Consider the following 20,973-nt stretch of genomic DNA (forward strand, 5'->3'; position numbering starts at 1 on the left):
AAAGGTGTGTGGGCAAGTGGATGGCATGTATGTGCACTTGCATGGACCTTTGCTCTCTTTATCAATTGCCTTCCATGCTGTTTATTGAGGTGGTGACTCTCCCTCAAGCCAGAGCTCACCCTTCGGCTGGTCTGGCTAGCAAGCTTGCTTCAGGATTTTCCTGTCTTTGCTGGGACTGCAGGTGGGCCACCACATCTGTCCCAATTTTATGTGGGGAACCAAACTCTGTTCCTTGGCTTGCCCGCCAAGCACTTTCTTTGCCTGCTGAGCCATCTCCTTTCAAGTCTCTACTTTGGCTTTCAAAAAAAAAAAAAAAAAATCTAAAAATTTTAGTTAGCACGATAGTGACAAAACATTCTCTCATTATCCCCCTGTATTTCTGTCTAAGCCCCCTTTTAATTTTAAAATGGTATTTTAATTGATGCTATTTCCCTTGACGGGTCTCTCTAGAGAGTTTTATTTTATCGATTTCTATCAAAGGCACGAGATTATGGTTTTATTTAATGTTTTTTGTTTCCCCCTCTGTCTTGTTTCATTCAGTAATGTCCGTTTTCATCAGGAGTCGTTCTGGTTATCTGCCGTTTATAGTCATTTGGTCCTTTCTCAAATATTCTTTTCTTTTTTTTTTTCTTCCTTATGGTGTCCATGCCTACTTGTATGTGCGCTAGAATATGTGTGGGCGCGGGTGGGTGGGTTACAGACATGTGGAGGCCCTTTTCTCCACAGCTCTCCACCTTTATTTTCTGAGATAGGGTCTCTCACCTGACCCCAGACGTTCCCAGTTTGGATAGTCTAATCAGCTGGCACCAAGAAACCTGTCTCCTGTACTTTGGGATTGCAGGCAGCCATGTCCACTTGGCATTTAGGCATTCATGTCAGTGCTGGGGATCTGAATTCCAGGCCTCAGGCTTGCACAGTAAGAACATCACCCACAGAGCCACCCCTTTACCCCATTTTCATTCTCTCATAATAAAAACATATAAGATTATGATTTTGCCTCTGGTTTCAGAGCTATATACATATTTTCAGTTTTGGAAGGCGCATGTTTTCTTTATCATTTTCTATAGAAACTGCAGATCCAGTTTCTTCAAAAGATGGACGTTTCTCTCCCTCCCCCTAACTCCCACCCACTTAAAGATCCTCCTAAGTATGCAAGTTGGCCTTGAACCTGAGATCCTCATGCCTCAGCTTCTGCAAGCTGGAGTTCCAGCTGGGCATCACTGTGCCTGGCCTCGGATGATTTCTTTTTCAAGACTTATAAGTATTTTGATTTCTTTAAAAAAAAATTAGATAAATAAAAGCTTGAGGGCCAGTGAGATGGCTTGGAAGGTTAAGGTGCCTGCCCATAGGACTGGTGACCTGAGTTTGAATCCCAGTCCCACAAGGTGGCAGGAGAGAACTGGCTCCAGAGAGCCATCCTCCGATTCCCACAATGCTGCTGTGGCACACGTGTTGCCTGCCTGTGCATGCTCATGCACACACACAGACACAAATAAAAAATTAGCGTGATGTAATTTGTTATGTACGTCTATAAAGTAGCTGACTCTATAGCTTCTGCCTTGGGAACCACTTGGCTTCCATTTGTCCTCACAGATTCTGATGTTTACATGTTTTCTGTATGCTTGGACAGCATGCACACTCTTGTGTGTTCCTATCATTTAGGATTTGTTAATTCCGTTATTTAAATCTTGACATTATCGTATTTTGCCCTCTCTGGCTGAGGATTAGTTGATCTCTCGCCTGATTTTGGACTTTTCAACGTTTTAAATATTTCTATGGGATAATGCTTTGTTCTTTGTCTCAGCTTGGCTTGGAGCTTGGGAGGCAGTCAATTCAATGGCCCCTAACAAAACAGTCTAAGGCACAGGCTGTGGGGCCTGGGGACTTTTAGAACACAAAACATGGCCTTTTATCTAAAGAGATTTAGGTTTTTTAAATACTGGCTTTAGTTATTACTATTGTGTATTACGGTACGTGTGTGTATAAGTGTGTGTGCCATTGTGCGTAGGTGAAGGTCAGGGAACTGCAGGGGTTGGTCTCTCCTACCATGTGGGTTCTAGGGACGGAATTCATCATCCGTCTTTGAGACCAGAGTTTGCCCCAACTAGATTTCTAAAACATTCTAAACACTCTAAAAACATGCTGGATGCTAGTTAACAGAAAATTAAGCTATGCACGCACTTTTACGCCTTCCCATCTTTTCTTTCTTTCTTTTTGTCTAGGTCTGAGGATGGCGAGAACTCTTAGCTTCAGAGCCTGGTTTCAGGAGCTCCAAGTCGAACACCCGAGGCGGCGGTAGCGTTCGCCCGGGCACTCATTAGTTTGTCGGACCAAACCGTCTGCTGCGGGGCAGCCAGCGCTGTCAGAGGGTTGCCGCTAAGAACGGCGATGGAGTGGCTCCTCTTTACCAATTTAGTAGAATGGACTCAGTCAGTGGATAAACTGTGTACGCGCCCCTGGGTCCAAGAACAGAGTCAATACAGGGAACGGTGTAAGACACACGTCTCCAGATCTCTGTGTAAGAGTGTGCTTGTTTGCGGCTCCCCATGCCCGTGGGGACCAGTGAAGGAAACTAGGTCGGCCACCCCAGGTATCCATTTGTTTCCTCCTCCCACTGCTAAGATTTTTCTTTTCTGTCTCTTTCTCTCTCTCTCTCCCTCTCTCTCTTCCTCTGTGTGAGTGTTTGTCTGCACGTAGGTTTATGTAGTACATGTGTGCCTAGTACCCATGGAAGTCAGAACCAGGGGGTTTCTGATTCCCTGATACTAGAGTTAGAGATGATTGTGAGCCACCGCGTGGGTGCTGGGGACGGAACTCAGGTCCCCTGCAAGAGCCAGCTGCTCTTGACTGCTGAGCCTGGCTCATGTGCAGGTTTTTTATGTGGCTTCTGGAAGGCAAACTCAGGTCATGAAATTGTGTTACAGACTGAGCCACGTCCCTGCCCTCCTGCTATGTCTTTAATTACAATAAAATGAAGCAATCTTTTTTTTTTTTTTTTAAATCCCTTTTGAACATCCAGTTAGATCATGCTATCGTTAACAGTCCGGTCTCCAGGATGTATCCTGTGTCTTCACATGCTCCAGAGCGGGGGAAAGGCTTTCAGTCCTGAAAGCTCAGTGTCCCATATGTAAGGAGGAACAGCTCCCAGGACTGCGGCAGCAGCGGGGACAGCTGGTGATTACGGCAGAGGCGTTTAGAAACAGAATTGCACTTTCTTAGACAGTATCTCTACTTGAGGTATTTTTATTTGTTTGTTTGTTTTGGGTTCCTTTGTGTATGTATGTGGGCTCATACACCATGACACATGCGGAGGTCAGGGAAGAGCTTGCTGCGGGCGTTGGTTCTCTCCTTCCTCCGTGTGGGTTCCATGTCCTGAACTCAGGTTGCCGGGCTTGGCGGCAAGCACTTTCACCTACTGTGCCGTTTCACCGCTGTTCTGCTAGCCGACATCTGTGAGTGTTACTATACTGGGTGGGAGGATTATATTCTCTTCAATGACTTAATACTGTCTAGAATCTTTCTTTGTGTAGGCGTCCCCTCCCCTCCACCGCTGACGCTGCCGTTCCGTTCCTTCTACTTTTGTATTCTGGTTGTTTCAGGCATCTTTTTGTCTCTCTGGTGAGAACCTCTGGGTCACTCTGCATTAGGCAGGCCTGGAAGCACCACAGAGCCAGCCCTGAAAGGACCTGGTCTGCTGGGCTTTGTCTGTGCTGTTCTTCCACTGGGTGGCCTCGCATTTTGTCCTTTCTGAGGTCAACAGCCTCTGCCCATCATTTGCGGCATGAATCACACTGTCCTTGTGCTGACAGTATTCTATTTTTTTTAATAATTTGTCCATTTGTGCCTTGCTCTCAGACACACACCCTAAGCTTAGACAGCACCCACAATCCCGACTGAGGAAAATGTGGTTTTTCAACTCAGAGAACACTTCCTCGAAGCCCTGAGTTCAGGGTGCTTTTCAGTGGAGTTCAAGATGATTCTCTGGCCTCTTCTAATTTAATTATCATTCTCGACTAATTAATTTAGCCAGTTTTAGGAGGGGTTAGGGTAATTTTGAGTTTAACTAAGAACTGAATGCATCCATGCATGCCCTATAGACTTTATCAGCCATTTCCCCGCCTCTGTCCCCACCCCCAGAGGAAGGCTAAATGGGTTTTGGTACTGTCACTCAATTGCTATTTATCAACACATACCTTTAAGCAGTGAAAAAAAAAAAAGAGAGAAGGCTGAAGGAAGAAAAAGAACAGTGGGCCCCGGCCTAAAAGGAGGAGTGGGAACAGCCACTGTGCGGGCTAGGATATGTTGAGCTTGAGGACTGGGAACCAATGGTCTCCTGGCTGGGAGCTTTTGAAAGAGCAGCAGCTTGGGATACGTTCCTTGGCTGGTGGCCAAGCAGTGGTGGCGAAAAGCTTTGTAAATTAGTTTTGATCGCTGCCTGGCATTTCCCATTTTCAGCTTATAGAGAGGCCACCGTGTAATTTGTGTATCTTCTCTTTGAAGAATTACTTTTGACATTCGCATTAAATATTATGCCATTTGATAACTTATTTAGCCTCTTTGTAAATGTGTGCTGCAATTAATTCTATTTAATTGGGTTCTTTGTTCATCTTTCTACTTCTGTCACGACTTCCCCTTTCTTAGGTTCCTTCTTTGAAGTTAATTTTAATTATAGGAGTAATACTTGAAGGCTTGCCTGCTTCTCAGACCCAGGTTGATCTGGGTTGTCTGTCTCCCTCCGCTGGTAGCCACTCCCTAGTGTGTGTGTGTGTGGGTGCATGTAAATACTATGCAAGCATTGGGTGCAGAGGTCAGAGGTTGACTCTCTCAGTTTGCTTTCTTTTGCTGTGATAAATAGTGTGGCCAGGGGGCTGGAGAGATGGCTCAGTGGTTAAGAGCACTGTCTGCTCTTCCAAAGGACCCAGGTTCAACTCCTAGCACCCACGTGGCAGCTCACAACTGTCTGTAACCCCAATTCCACAGGATCTGACACCTTCATACTAATGCACACAAAATAAAATTTCCTTTCTTTAAAAAAAAAAAAAATAGTGTGGCCAAAAGCAACTTGAAAAGAAAAGGCTTTATCTGGCTTCCATGTCCTTGGACAGCAAGCCAAACTCAAGCAGGAACCTAGAGGCAGGACCTGAAGCAGAGACCAGGGAAGAACGCTTCTTTCTGGCTTGGTCCCCATAGCATGCTCAGCCTGCTTCTTTAGAGCACTCAAGGTTACCCTGGCTGCCTTCCCACATCAATCATTAACCAAGAAAACGCTCCACCGAGTTACCTACAGGCCAGTCTGACAAAAAAAGTTCTTATTTTCTCGACTGAGGTTTCCTCTTCCCAGATAGCTCTAGCTGTGTCAAGTAGACAAAACTAGGGTCTTTCATTGAGCCCAGAGCTCATCAGTTCAGGCTGGCAGCCTGGCAATCGACCCCTGCCTGCTAGGACCACAGTCCTGCACAGATGGCTTTTTAAGCGGGTGCTGAGGACTGAATTTATGTCTTCATCCTCATGAAGCACTCACGGAGCCATCTCCCAAGCACACTGTATGCTTCCTGTTTACCTACTACCTACTAAATGCTGTACCATTTGCTTTTTTAAAAAGGTTTGTTTTTATTTTAATATGTGTGTGTTGCCTGCATGTATGTCTGCGGGCCTTGTGTATGCAGTTCCCAAGATTTCCCTGGAACTAGAGTTCTGGTTGTAAGCCAGCGTTTGGGAAATGGCACTCAGGCACTCTGGAAGAGCAGCCAGTGCTCTAAACCACCGAGCCACTCTCCAGATCGCATCTATCGCGCGTCTTAAAAATACAATATTAAAAAGCTGGTACAACTTGATATCCCCCCTCTCTCCCTAATAAAACATCTTTAGTCTAGCTATGTATCTATTTTAAAATAAACAGACATAGAAAGTTCCTTAGACTAGAGACGCAGCAGACTTTCTTGTTGTTTGATTGCTTTTCCATAGCCAGGTGAGGTGGGGGATAGATTTGCTCGGGTCCGTGGCCGCTGTGAACAATATTGCAGGGGCTCCCCTCCCACCTCTCGGCGCACCCACTCGGAGTTCCTTTAGCAAGGACCCTGAGCGGAGGCCCTGCCCCACCACATCGCTCCCCAGCACCTCAGATGTGGCTGCTGCGAGTGTGAAACTCTAACTTCAGCTTCATTTAATTTTGAAAATTTCAAGTGCAGGGATGGAGGCGAAGACCCCTTGGACTTTGCTCTTGGGATGAAAGCTAGCCACCGTGGCTATTCCCGCAGAGGAAAGCAAACAGGGTCTAAGAGGCCGACGGGATGGTTGCTCACAGAAGAAAAAGAACGTTCTCCAGGCGAAGCTCATTAAAAGCTTGGAAAGCCAGCCCTTTTCAGCGGAATCGTGTCACTGAGGGCTCCGCTAACGGCTGCTAGCGCTAATTGTTGACAACTGGGCAGAACCTAGCCACGCCTGGGAGACTGGTAGCGTGTTTGTGTGTGTGTGTGGGGGGGGAATCACCTTGATTACGGGTGTGAGAGACCTCTCCTAACCGTGGGCAGCGCCGTTCCCTGGGCGAGGGATCCTTTGCAGGCAGAAAGGAGACCATCTGGTGATCGTTGTCACTGGTACGGCCTTAGTCACTCTCCTCTGGGTGTGCACATAACATGAGCAACAGCGTCCAGCTCCGGCAGCTGTGACTACCCCGCCATGGTGGACCACGCAAACTGGGAACCTTCCTTCCTTATGTTGCTTTTTTTTTTTTCCGAGTTTTGTTTTTGTTTCTAAATTTCATCATGAGAAAAGAAACCAAGACACTGCCCAGTTAAAGCTGGGCATATTCAGTCTCAACTGTCTTCCAAATTTACCAGGAAGCGCTGCCAGTTCACAATTGTGGAATGGCTTGTTGTAATCTTTTTGCATTTGGCTCTGAGGAGTTTTCAGTTAGCTGTGGGAAATGTGTTCCTGCCGTGCCAGATGGCGTTCCCCAGAAATGCAGACTCATCGGGATCTCCAAACAGGAGGGAGACTGATGTTTCCCTTCATTGCTTCATCACCGTATGATGTGTACTCAAAATATCCGGGCGGCTTTCAGGAGCAGACTAGGGAGTGTCATGGACACGGCTGCTAAAACTGTACAGTGTGGATGTACAGCGCTATGAATCACCACCGATGTATGGAACCCGTGAAAGGAATGCAAGGCGGTGAGCATGGGGGATGTTGGGACCATGCCAACGTTTGTTGCTTGAATTTGCACGGATTTCACAGAGGCTTGCGGGACTGTCGCTTCCAACTCAAGATTTTCTCGAAACAAAAAAGACACGCTTTGCCAGGTACTTAGGAGATCAACACAGAGAATGACAATGAGTATATGAAGAAGATAAGCCTGAAGGTCACACGGAAAGAAAAACGTACTTTTACTCTATCTAGAAAAGGGATGGGATTCATATTAAAATCTAACTTTCGTGAATGCGAACCCGGTAATTATTTTGTGTGCTTTCACACACAAATATGGCGCTCAGTGGTTAAAGAGCACTGGCTGCTCTTCCTGAGGACCCAGATTCTCAAAACCCACACACAGCTCACAACTGTCAATAACAGGCCGAGGGAATCCAACACCCTCTTCTGTCCTCCACAGGTACTTCACATGATGGTGGCAGACAGACACAAGGACAAAATACCCAAATACATAAATAATAAATAAATCTTAAAAAAAAACCATGAAGCTATACGCAAAATATTTTCAGTGATAATCACCAACAGTATGCAAATTTTCTGCAAAATCTACCAAAAAAAAAATGTGAAGAACATCTTGCCGGTGGTTACAGGCTCTGAGTAATTTTTCAGTGTATATAACTTCCTTTGCACCCCACAGTCACAAAGCAGAGACAGTGGGTTGACATGGTTTGGACAAAAGCAGTCTTAAAACTGCTGAAACGGACAAGCTTTTGCTTCAAGGTCAAACAATTGTGACAAAGATGAGTCACAAAGACTGCTGTGTGGGAAGTACATGTGAGAAAACAAAAGCTCTGTTGTGGGACCCCAACAGTGGGAGCAGAGGCTGCCTCTGACTCTATTGCCTGCTTTGGGACTCTTTCCTCCTACTGGGTTGCCTTGTTCAGCCTTAACAGACAAGAGGAGGTGCTTAGTTTTATGGCACCTTGATATGCCAGGGCTGGTTGACATCCATACGAAGCCTGCCCTTTACTGAGGAGGAACAGGGGTGGATGGAGGAGGGGCTTGGGATAAGGGACTGGAAGAAGAGGAGGGATGGGAGAAACAGAGGTCTGGATGTTAAATAAACAAACAAGCAAACAAACAAAGAAATAAATAAATAATTTTGAGTAAAAGTAAAAGCTCACTGGGTATTTAAATCACTAACAGAAAGATGTGTCCATATATCTAAAACAACACCGGTATGTGATTTATTTTTAACTGTGAATATAATGTAGATCATACCTCTCCAACAGAAGTTTAGCATCAGAACCGAACTCTGCTTTAAGAGTAAAACGAAAAAAAATATCATCCTGGGTTCCAAATGCTTAAAAGAACAGCAGAGAGGAACATACCACTGGAAAATTTTCATATCGATTACATTTTGACATGGCATTTCAGAAGGGCTGGGGTCAATGAAATGTTAAATTAAATTAACTTCATGTGTTCCTATCATTAAACAAAAACACAGCTACCAAAACACTTGAAAATTACACATGCAGGGCTGTGGCTGTGGCTCAAATGGTATAACATTTATCTAGCATGCTGGAGGCCCTGGTTTTGACTCCTATCACTGACAAACAAACAAACAAACAAACAAACAAACATATCAATCAACCAATAAAATTTTAAAAGTGGCTTCTGTTTTTATTATATTCTACACTGTAAAGGGAAGGCTCTGAATACCTCTTCCCCTGGGAGAATCAGGTTCTGAGATTAGGTCTAACAAGAGTGAATTGTAAGGCACCCAACTTCCATCCCCAAAATGAAGGATCTGCTGAGATCCAAGCATCTGGCCATGGACCTGAGCCATTAGGTACTGACTCCTGGGATTTCAACTGTGCGGCAAGTAGAGCCAAGATGGTGCTCTCCGGACTCTAACCGAACAGTGCTGTCACGGATGGCGGTGGGTATTGGAGAGTCAAGCACAATTCCTGGCTCAGGAGTGTGGCTGAGAACACATGCCGAGTCCAAAAGCCCAGGGAGATGGGAGAGCCTCCACAGGGAACGGAATGGTAAAGGCTGGAAGGCAGGGGGTGTGGAAAAGGGAAGGACAGTGTTGCGGAGGATGAATGAATGGTAGGTTGGGCAGGGGTACCCAAGGCGGGCAGACAGAGACACAGGCACAGGTTAGGGTTGTATGCCTGCCCTGATCTGCAGTGCCGAGAAAAACGTCCTCCTGAGTTTGGGAGTGAGTAGCTGGGTTTATTAATGAATAAGACTCTCGGGAGACATGGTTGTCATGGCAACCATGAAAGGACTGGTGGGGATTTGTACAGACAGACAAAAGAAAAGGAGCAACAAGTGCTACCTCCTCCTCTTTTCCCTCCTGCCTGGATGTGTGGAGATGGGTGTTCCCTCATCCCACCTCCTCTGTAACCCAGGCCAAACAGCAGCAGGGATGGGATGGAGTCTTTCCCCATTCAGGAGAGACTTGGAGGTTTGGATGTTCAGTCTCTCTGACGTTATATTTAGGTCTGGGTAGAGATTCGGGCTTGTGACTGGCCTCCTGTAACCCTGCCTGAGTTCCAAAGTCACTTCCCCTCTTGCCTCTAACCTGAACCCTTGTTCCAACACACAGAATGGTCTCTTTCAGAGGTTGGAAGCGATTCGTGGGCCTTAGCCCAGTGACCACTTACTGCCACTGTCTGTGGCTTACACCGGGCCTAACAATAACCCTGGCAGTAGATGCTCTTAGACTCCCTCAGGGAGTCACCACACACCTGTAACAAAACGCCTCGATCCCTTGGTGCCTGACTACCTGCTTAAGATGTCCCCTCGCACATCCTGTTCCGCCAGCCCTTCCCCACGCTGCCTTCGCTATACCGTGTGCCCGGGGGTCTGTCCTCTCAGGAGAGCCAGAGTCACAGATACTGGCTCAGACAGGTCCCCTGTGGTGTTCCCCAGACCTGGAAAATCTCAAAAGGGCCTCGTCAAACTCAATCTACAAATACAGTCCTTTGAAGCTTTTACCTTAATCAATAGTATTGAGTCAAGTCATTTCTCTCCTAAGCTTTCTCTCCTTTCAGCTTTTCCAAGAGACTGCCTTATTTGGCGACCTTGCTCTGACTGAATTCCACAGGGATAAGGGTGTTTGTATAATTCACTTGATGTATTCCAACTGCTTGGCAAATAGTGAGTTCTCAACAAATAATCACTGGTTGGAAAGAAAAAAAAAGATAATTCCGCCTCTTAAGAGATATAGGTACGTATTATCAATGGCTGGCATTAGGATTTACCCTTAACACTCGGACTATATCTCACAGTAACCTGGGTGGGATTTCTTTGCCAATATCTGGCTTAAAAGTTTCCTTCACAGAAACAAGTGGAAATACATGAAACCAGAGCCCCTTTCCCTTCCCATTTTGGTGGGCTTTACTTTCTGTCTGTCTTGCAGCCTTCCTAACAGTGACCAACATTAGCAGCCATTAACCAGCAGACCCCTCCAGCCAGCCTTTTGTCTTTGGTTTCCTCCTGGCTCTCCAGAGAAGCCTCCTAACTGGTCTCCCTGATTCCCTTCCCCATGCACACGGCAGCCGCTGCTTTTTTATGACACTGTGAATTGCACTGGTGAAAGCCTGGGTAGCAGAATGGCCAGATGAGTCCCCGCCAAGCTGTTTGGAGACGGACGTGTATGTGACCTGAGAAAACCCACCATCAGGAGGGAATGTCTGCCATGCCGGTATGGGTATTAGTTGCTGTCTTTGGGTCTTAGGGGATACATTTCAAACCTTCGATTTCAACCCTGCCCAACATGTCAGGGCTGTGAGTGACAGCTTCCTCCGTTTACTCAGCGCACATCAGACACCTCAGGCTGCAAAGACTCATCCATACCCCCACTGTAAAATACATTACCTGTTCCATTCCTCAGGCAGTGGGGTATCTTGAGATCCAGGACACCTGGCTTCTAGGCCCGGCTCTGCCACTAGTTGCATGACTTCAGGCAAATCACATCACCTCTCCAGGCCTCACTTTCCACAGCTGAGAAATGAAGGGATTGCAGATTAGTCATTTGCCACTAATTGTACACCCCATCCCCCACCTCAAACACAGCCCAAGTGTGTTTCCATATGAAACACACCACACACAACTCCTGGTGCCTCCTCTGCCTGTATCCCTTTCCATCAAGAAAGCCTGTTATAACAAAGGGAAGGATAAGGAGAATGTGAGTGCTTTCAGTAATACTTAAAAAATAACCCACCTTTGGGCTCTTGCTAAGTGTAAGATCACTCAACACTACAAAAACAAACAAGCAAAAAACAAAAAACAAACCCCAACAACAACAACAAAACCCCTGAAACTTAAAGTGTAACTACAATAGAGTTACACTTACTGAGAACTTAAATGTATAATTTCAAGGCAGAGAGAGAGAGACAGACAGACGGGGGGGGGGGGGGAGGGAGAGGAAGAGCCAGAGAGATCATGATTTGGGGAGGGAAGGAGACTGGAGGCTTTGGAAGTTGCTGGACTGCAGAGTGTGACAGCTGGTTTTGAGGGTTCCAGGGCAGGCAGCTGGGTGCCGTGGGTAAGAGTTTGGGCTTCAGAATCAGACTGCCCAGTTTAGGATCTTAGCTGCCAGGTGAGTGATAATTTAATATGAACGTTGAAGACAGGGTTTATACAAGGTCCCTGTCTCAGTTTCTTTTCCTGTTGCTGTGATAGCACACTTGACCATTGTGATGGAGTCACAGCGGCAGAAGCTTGAGGAAGCTGGTCAGGCTCTATTCCATAGTTAAGCAGACAGAAGGCCCAGTGTGGGAACACACACCTTTAACCGCCGCGCTGTGGAGGCAGAGGCAGGTGGAGCTCTGTGAGTTCAAGGCCAGGTTGGTCTGCACCATGACTTCCAGGTCAGCCAAGCCTATATAGTAAGACCTTGTCTCAAACAAAACAAAACAAGAAAGAAGAATGCAACGACAAAGAATCCACTAACCGCCACAGCCCCTAAATGTGACAGCTCACATGCAGTGAAGAGAAACAAGTCTGCACCCAGGATGCAGGAAAAGGAGATAGTCTGATGTCTCCGGTGCCGTCGTTTTCAGGGCTTATTTGGGCTCATTCGAGACTCCACCAGAATTCAGCTCATCTGGTGCATACGTGTCACGAGTCCCCTTACGCAACTGCTCCTTTCGTGAGCGACACTGACAGCTGCAGACCCGGGTGACCTCTAAGGCCCTGCCTAACGGGCTCCTGGAACACTGCCTGACGCTACCCTACCTTGTCCTCTCTTCTACATGATTGTCCAAGAGGAATGCCACCAAGCGATGTCCAGACCATCAGAATTTAAATATTCCAGCTCTAGAGGATCCAATCTCCTCGTCAGGGCACAGACAGACACGCAGGCAGATTTTAATGCGAGTAGCTTGTTCACACTAAAACACTTTATACATTTTATTTATTTATTTTATTTATTTTTTTATTATTATTATTTTTTTCTGGAGACAGGATTTCTCTTTGTAGCCCTGGCTGTCCTGGAACTCCCTCTATAGACCAGGCTGTCCTCGAATTCACTTCGTAGACCAGAGATTTCAAGAGCTCTGCCTGCCTCTGCCTCCTAAGTGCTAGGATCACAGGCTTTTGCCACCACTACCAGCTGCACTTTTTAAAATTTAAAACAAACAAGACAGTTATCAGAGCTCACGCGGGGCCACATTGCTGTAACTACAAGCACTGAAGAAGCTGAGGCAGGAGGATCCTGTTCTAGGCTAGACTGTGCTAAGGGATCTAAAAACCAACCAACCAAACAACCACCAGCAAAACTAAAGAGCGTAACGATGCAGAGGCTCGCATAACAGGTGTACTCGCTGAATGACTAAAAGACTGAATGAAACTAGTCCTGTCCGCCGATTCTCTTTAAACATGGAGACTCCTGTCTTTCTCATCTCACAAGACAAATGTTCACAAAAACACTGAAAACAAAGGGCCAGGGACACATCTGGTTGATACAGTGTTCACCTACCATACCTGAAGTCCTGGGTTCAATCCCTAGGACTGAAAAAAATTGGATGTGGTGGCCCATACTTGTGACCCCAGCCCTTGGGAGGAGGATCAGAAGTTCAAGGTCATCCTTGATTACATAGTGAGTTCAAGGCCAGTCTTGGCTGTAGGAGATCCCACCCCAAGAAATACAAAACACCAAAAAACAAAACCAACCTAAAATTTTAAAGTGGAAATATTGAAACTATTTGTCAGTATTCTCTTTATTTTCTTGCAGCAGGAGATGGAGGCCAGCAGCTCTTTCCAGCTATGCAAGGCTGCTCAGCCAGGCTGCATACCGGGACAGCATTCCGTTTGCAGATCCTCTGCTTCCGTTCTCTCAGACCTCTGCAGTCTGGCATCTGCTGCCTCCGCCCCCATGATGCGGCTTCCAGTAACACCATCAAGATCCTGCAGTTGCCAAATTTGGCAGACCGTTTCTGTCCTCATTTTACTTGCTTTTCTGATGCTAAATCCTAAAACCATTTGAATGTCTGCTGGGTGAGCTTGAGTTTGTTATCCTTAGACAAGCAAAAAGACAAAGGCTTCATTACAACAGGGGAATAATGCTAAAAATAGCCAAGGCTTCAGCTTTTTTGTCAAGATGGCCATCTCAAAAGAGATCAAACACGCACACAACACTTAAGACTGCTTAGACTCAACCCGGCTTGGTGGTGCACACACCTGTCATCCCAGCCCTTCTGAGGTTCGGGCAGGAGCATCACCAGTGTGAGGTCAGCCTGAGCTATGTAGCAAGACCTCCACTCAAGGACGGAAAGGCCGGTATGTAACTCAGAGTGCTTGCCCAGCATGAGCACACGCATGAATAAACGCACACAATTTCCACAAAAAGAAAGAAAGAAAGAAAGAAAGAAAGAAGGAAGGAAGGAAGGAAGGAAGGAAGGAAGGAAGGAAGGAAGGAAGGAAGGAAGGAAAGAAAGAAGGAAAGAAAGAAAGAAGGAAAGAAGGAAAGAAAGAAAGAAAGAAAGAAAGAAAGAAAGAAGGAAGGAAAGAAAGAAAGAAATCATAAAGAAGTTGGTACTGTAAAGAAAATTTACCTGGTTATGATGGTAAGACACAAGCAAGGTGGGGCAGAGGTGTTAAGATTGAGGGTCTCTTCCAAGAGGTGATACTACAACCCCCCTCTTCCCAGCATTGAAGATAAAGAGCAGCCAGGGGGCCAGTGCGGCTGGAACCTCCAGGGAGGGACATAGAAAGTGAGTCCAGCAGGGGGTAGACCACACGCAGGGTCTGGGTTTCGCTTTCAATGCGAAGTCAATGGAAGATTTTTAAGCGGAGTCCGGCATGATCTGATTTGTGATTTTAAATGACGGTGGGGCTGCTGTGAGATGAGCATCAAGAAAGAGGAGGCGTGGACGCAACAGGAGGGGGCACAAATAGGGCCAAGTGAAAACAACATTAGCCTGGAAGAAGATGTGGCGCTGTGAATAGAGATCAGTGAACGGCTGGGAGAAACAGGCTTGGCTTTGGGTTTGAGACAGGGTTTCTGCATAGCCTGGACTGCGGCCTCTCAGACCTTCTGCTACAGCCTCTCTAGTGTTGAGACTGTAAGTGTGGTTTACTGCTTTAGGAGGTAGAGGCGAGCTGGAAGAAGGGGGTCACTGGTCACTGGATGGGTGGTAAGTCCTAGAATGTATCTTCTTTCTCCTTCCCTCCTGTCTCAGTCTATCTCTGTTTCTGGTCCACCATAAGGTTAAGATCCTGTTACCGTGATGCCCTGCGCAAGCACATGGGGTAAAGCCTTGGATAGAACCCCCTAAAACCATGAGCCAAATCAAACCTTTCCTCCTGTAAGTTGTTCTTTATGTCACTATTTTTTTTTTAATAATTTATTTATCTTTATTTCACGTGCACTGGTGTTTTGCCTGCGTGTATGTCTGAGTGAGGTTGTCAGATCTTGGAGTTATAGACAGTTGCGAACTGCCATGCAGGTGCTGGGAATTGAACCCAGGCCCTCCAGAAGAGCAGTCACAGCTCTTAGACGCTGAGCCACCTCTCCAGCCCCGTGTCACTGTGACACAAACCTACAAAATAGCATGTGAGGCAAAGGGGGTTCCAGAATTTGCAGCTGTGTGAACAAAACACTTGGGCAGATGGTAATTCAGTTCTTGAGTTGGGAAAGACAATGGGAATGAAAGTGTGGAGAAAGGAAAGGTCTGTTGAGGGGTTATCAAGAGTTCTAGGTTGGAAATGTCAAGTCTGGGATCCCTATTAAGTGGGCAGGTGGAGATAATGAACAAAAGTGTTTCAAGCCTGTGGTTGATATGAACAGACAGAAACCTTTGATGCAAAGAAAGAATTTAAGAAACTGAAGTCTAAGGATAACCCCCCCTCCCCAGGATGCTCTTATATTTATGGTAGTGGTGAAAGAAATGGAAACAGAGGACTGAGAAGAAATAGGAGGCAAATCCAGAGTGGAGGGGCCTAAGAAGACCGGGACCAACCGGGTCAAGTGCCACTGAGTGGCATCTAAGACTGAGCCACCAGACAAACACACGGAAGGCGCTTGGCAGCCTTCGCTAGGAGGAGTTCACAGGAATCGTGAAAATGTGATCGGCGTGGGCAGCAGCAGTGGGCCCCAGGACACGTGTATAATTGTAGGTTTCCGTATGTCTAAATGTCAATATTACCAAGCAAGCAAGTGGCTGTTGTCCTACTTTGACAAATGAATATTTATCATATATACATATTTAGAAGACAAGCTTCGAGTCTGTACTCCTTCGGCTCCACAGGGGCCTCAACAGAATGGACTGAAATAGCAAAGGCTGGTCCCCGACCGTTCCTTCCTCCTCCTCTTCTCTCTCCCTCTCATTTCATTTAAAAGTCATCTGCATACATTTCTCCAAGTACCACCTCAGCAAACAGACATCTTTCAGGTATGAAAATACATACACCACAGCCATTAGGTATGGGGAACATTGTTCCACAGCCCCTGAGAGACTTAGAACTATTTAGAACAAAGGTTCTCAACCTTCCCAATGCTAGGACCCTTTAATACAGTGACCCCCCAACCACAAAATTATTTTGTTGCTACTTCACAACTATAATTTTGCTACTGTTACGAATCGTAATGTAAACATCTCATCTGCAATCCCCATGAACGGCTTATTTGATCCCCAAGGTTGAGAAACACTGATTTACTCAGAGAATTCAGAACTCTAGCCACCCTGGCTAAGATGTAAAGATGCCCCTGTATGTTAGCACAGCGTACGCTTTGCCTCATGGGAGGAGTAGGCCTGGAGGGGAAGACAGCAAGGGGCTCTACAGTAAGCTTCCACGGACAGTCTTAGAGTGGGTTAAAGAATGGGAGAATAGGTGGTAAGGAGGTCGAGAGAGCAAATGCAGACAGCTCTCCGGAGGAATGTGTCCTGTCGTGGGCTAGCTGCCGTACAGAGAAGGAGAGCTAGACGATGCTTTGGTTTGAAGTTTGTTGTTTCTTTGTTTATTGCACTTTTTTTGTTTGTCATTAGGTTTTTTTTTTTGGGGGGGGGGTTAAGCCTAACTGACCTCATACTTGCTACACAGGAGAGGATGGACTTGAACTCCTAGCCCTTTTGCCTCAACCTTTCAAGAGGTGAAACTACAGGCATGTGTCACCACAGTAGGATAGGTCTGGATTTTTTTTGGTTTAGTGTTTTGAGACAAGGTTTTTCTGTGTAGTCCTGGCTGACCTGGAACTCTGCAGCCCAGGCTAGCCTTGAACTCAGAGATCCTCCTCCCTCTGGTTCCCAAGTGCTGGGCCTAAAGGTGTGTGTAGTTTTAAAGGCAGAACTTCTGGATGCTGATGGAAATCATCCAGTAGAAATAACAGCTGGTGAAGAGGAGAGAATGGGATGATATTAGGAACAAGGTACTTGAGCAAGCAGAGGGAGAGGGTGCAACCCAAGGCTAAAGTGAAGAAACTGGCCTATAGAGAGCCACTTTTGGGCCCGTGAGATGGCTTTGGGAGTCAACTCACCTGTCACCAAACTTAAGGACCTGAGTTTGGTACCCAGAACCCACATGGTGGAAGGAGAGGACTAGCTCTGACCTCCACATGAGAGAACAGTGGGCAAAAGGCAAAAACTGCAGCCTCCCTTTTGAAGCTGTTTGCTGATTAGTTCCAGAGAGGTAAGGGGAGCAGGGGTTGGATTGATAGAGTCACCGATATAAGATTTGTGGTCCCGCATGATGGCACACACTTGTACTCCGAGGAAGACTATGACAAGGTGGATCCTGAGCTTGACACCAGCCTGGGATACCCACCAAGCTCAGGCCAACCTGGGCTACATGGCAGGACCCTGTTTCAAGAAAACAAAGACATACCTATGTGTGATTTAATAAAAAAATACTTAGGAGGATTTGACTGATTTAGAGTGAAACCAAAAGTTTTAAAACTTCCACGTTAGTAATTACAGTCTCCTTAAGTTTGTAAATTGTGTTTAAACGTTTAGCAGTTATCTGCTGAATTGTAAGTTGGCTTTTTCAGCTATCTGAAACATTTAAGAGTCTTAAATTTGTAATTGTAGTTAAAATGCCAAATGCCAAGGAGATATTTATCAAACAAGTTTGTAAATGACATTAATATTTAGGAGAATTCACTGAATCAAATTTACAAGCTAAATCAGCTACATTCAAGAACAAATAAAAAAGTCATTGGCTTTAGACAAGGTTGAATTTATTAATGCAACAATGGGATCTGGGAATTATGTAAGAGGTCTAGGAGGGACATGGTTTTAATAAGTTGAGCACTGGTTAGAATATGAGTAACTGCAAGCATATCTGTCTACAGCCTGAGGCTCAACGTCAAGAATGAATAGCCATGTCCGCTGTCTGAAAGACTCCTTCTATGCCACTTTCAAGATTTCACTTTCTGCATTTCTGTGTCTATTCCTCACAATCCCCTCAACATTTCACCAAAACAACAGATAAAAGTCCACTTATGCCCATATATACCTTTACATGTAAGTCCATCATTACTCCCAAGCAAGAAAGAGAGCTGTGATGGGGTCAGAGCTTCCCAGAGTAGAGTTGTGAGTGAGTTAGAGAGGTTCCTACAAGACTATGGTGGGAAATATGGTGCTCAGCAGTCCTGGTTCTGCTTGCCAAGGAGGCTTCCGGCAAAGCCCAGGTGAGGCGCATACCAGCATAACAGTGGGATCTTTCTCCCTGGGACTCCCGTAAGCTAATCAATTACAGAGCTGCATGTGTCCTGACTGGGTCAGACACTGTCCTTCTGCCTCCTAAACCCACGAGAATTAAGCATCCCATGGCTAGTTTTGGAACAAAGGAATATACAATTTGCTTAGAGAAAGGCTCTCAACTTGAAGATTGGCTAGGACTGGGAAGCAATCTTGTATGTGTCTTTCTTTCTTTTTTTTCCCCTTCCATTTGTGTGTGTGTGTGTGTGTGTGTGTGTGTGTGTGTGTAGTAAGCACCATGACATATGTATAGAGGTCAAAAGGACACCTGCAGGAGTAATTTCTCTTCTCCTGTCATATGGGTCTGGAGTTTTGCTTCATGTCTTTAGGCTTGGCGGTAAGTGTCCTTCTTGAAGAGCCATCTCACCAGCCCACCATCTTATTATTGTCATCGTCATGGAGTCAGGGTCTCTCACTGACACTGGAGTGCACTGATCCAAAAGATCAGTTGGCTAACAAGCCACACTATCCTATGTTCCTACCTCCCCAGGCCTAGGATTACAGGCTCATGCCACTCTGCCCAGCTTTTTATGTGGGTGCTGGAGATCCAAATTCAGGCCCTCTTCCCAGACCTACCTCTTAAATAGGCCCTCTGGAAAAAAAAAAATGGAGACTGAGGTTAGAGCAATGTTTGTCCCAGATCTCAGCTTCATGCTTCTCTCTAAGACAGGGGTAGCTGTGGGGCTACAAAAGGCCACCAATGCTCTGGATAACACTGAACTACAAGAACTCAGAGCCCCTCCTCTGAATATAGGCTTCTTGTCTGGCAACACATTTACCTCTGTCTTTTATAATCCCATGAGTTGGCTCCTGAAGGAAGGAATAGGATCCTCACTTGGATTAATGCTCTAACTTCTAAAACCGTAAAATCTGGAGAGGAAGTTATGGACATATGAAACCCATAAATAAACAAAACTGATAAGAGAAAGCATCAACTACAATAACTGTAACTGGGTTACATCTCCTTATTAAAATAACTCAAGTGATACTGCTGAGATTCATGTTTCATCTTTTAGGTCCCTTACTTCAACATTGTCTCTGTTCTGACTTTTCCATGGCTTCAAGATTTTCACAATAATAGTGTCCTTGCAACCTCTTAGTTTCATGTTAAGGGGGAAAGAATGAATTTCTCTCTCCCCTCAGTAGGCACCTGCACTCATTTGCACATAGCTCTATGCAGATGATCATTATATGTAGATGTGTACATACGTATCATATAAATGTTATATTTATATGATATATAATATATACATTGTATAATATATATTATATAAAATGATAAAAAAACCAAATCTTAAAAATTTACATATAGGGCAGTGGAGATAAATCAGTGGTTAAGAGTAATTATTGCTCTTTCAGTTTTGGTTCCTAGCCCACGTCAGGCAGCTTACCAACTGCCTGTAATTGATGTTCTCGCCTGGCTTCCACGTGTACCTGTATACACGCGGTGCACACGCATGCACATAAAAATAAAATTTAAAATATTTTTTAAAAATTATATCTAGGCCTGAGAGGTGGCTCAGTGGGTAAAGTGCTTGATGTGTAAGTATGAGGAGTAGAATTTGGATCTAGGGCACCCAGGCAGTGCCAGGTGGGTATGATGACTTCCCCACAGCCCCAGTACCTGGCAGGGAGAGGCAGAGGCTCTTCAGAGCATGACGGCTAGCCAGTGAACTTTAGGATCGAGAGACCTTGTCTCAAGATATAAGCTGGCTAGTGAACAAGGAAGACACCTGATGTTAACCTCTGGCCTCTACACACATGCCCACACATGTGTGCACCTATATGGATGTTCACACACACACACATATCTGTTTATACCTATCTTTGTCTTCCTATGTCTATGTCTGGGCTGATGACAGATCCCATTTATTTTTTTTCCTATTAAATTAGAATGTATTCACAATGACTTGCTTTTAAATGAGGCAGCAATGTGTGCTGGTCCCAGCAGCTGGTTCCATACCAACCTAGAGGTGGTGGTGGGAATCCATTAGCGGATAAGGACGCACCTTACTCCAAGGCTGAAAGGTTAGATGTTTTAACTAGGCGGGTAGCTGGCTGCAAATAAGTTTCTAGTGTGTTTTTCTTTGGGTTTATCCCTGGATAGAATGTCTTCACATTTGCTGGCATTTTGTATGGTTAAGGACATCCCAGATATGCCAAATAATGTGCCTTTTTTTTTTTTTTTTAACCAAAGGACAAAGAAGCTGAGCGTTAGGAAAGTAGCTGCCCCGCCGCCAAAGCCTCCTGCTCTGAGTTCAATTTCCTGGCGTCTTATCCTCAGTACTGAATGTCCCATTATGCCAGTTTGTCTCTCCACTCACGGAGTGTTGGCACACCACTTGAAATCAGAGATAACATTTCTTCCCGTCTCTGACAATGACAAGGATCAGGCCTGTGATTTTTTTTTTTTTTTTTTTTTTGGCATTGTTAATACGATATAAAAACTGTAACACCTCTTTCCTTTCAGTTATTCTCATGAATATTATCCTCATTGGACATCTAATGTGTGTGAGTGTGAAAAAGCATGAGTCACACCACCCGTGGATTCACAGAATACATGGAAAAGACACACCCTCTAGGGAGGAGGGCAGTGTCAACAATCTTCACCATC

The 20,973-nt window shown here is 45.5% G+C and overlaps 1 long non-coding RNA gene across 1 annotated transcript in view; it reads right to left on the bottom strand.

Annotated features, from left to right (window-relative positions):
- Positions 1-20,973, bottom strand: part of LOC132647161 (uncharacterized) — a 51,570-nt gene that overhangs the window by 15,025 nt on the left and 15,572 nt on the right. Inside the window, exon 2 of the long non-coding RNA XR_009585456.1 lies at positions 11,038-11,163. This is a non-coding gene — a long non-coding RNA (uncharacterized LOC132647161). The remainder of the gene's footprint in view (positions 1-11,037; positions 11,164-20,973) is intronic.

This window comes from Meriones unguiculatus, chromosome 14 (assembly GCF_030254825.1).
Source record: "Meriones unguiculatus strain TT.TT164.6M chromosome 14, Bangor_MerUng_6.1, whole genome shotgun sequence".
NCBI lineage: Eukaryota > Metazoa > Chordata > Mammalia > Rodentia > Muridae > Meriones > Meriones unguiculatus.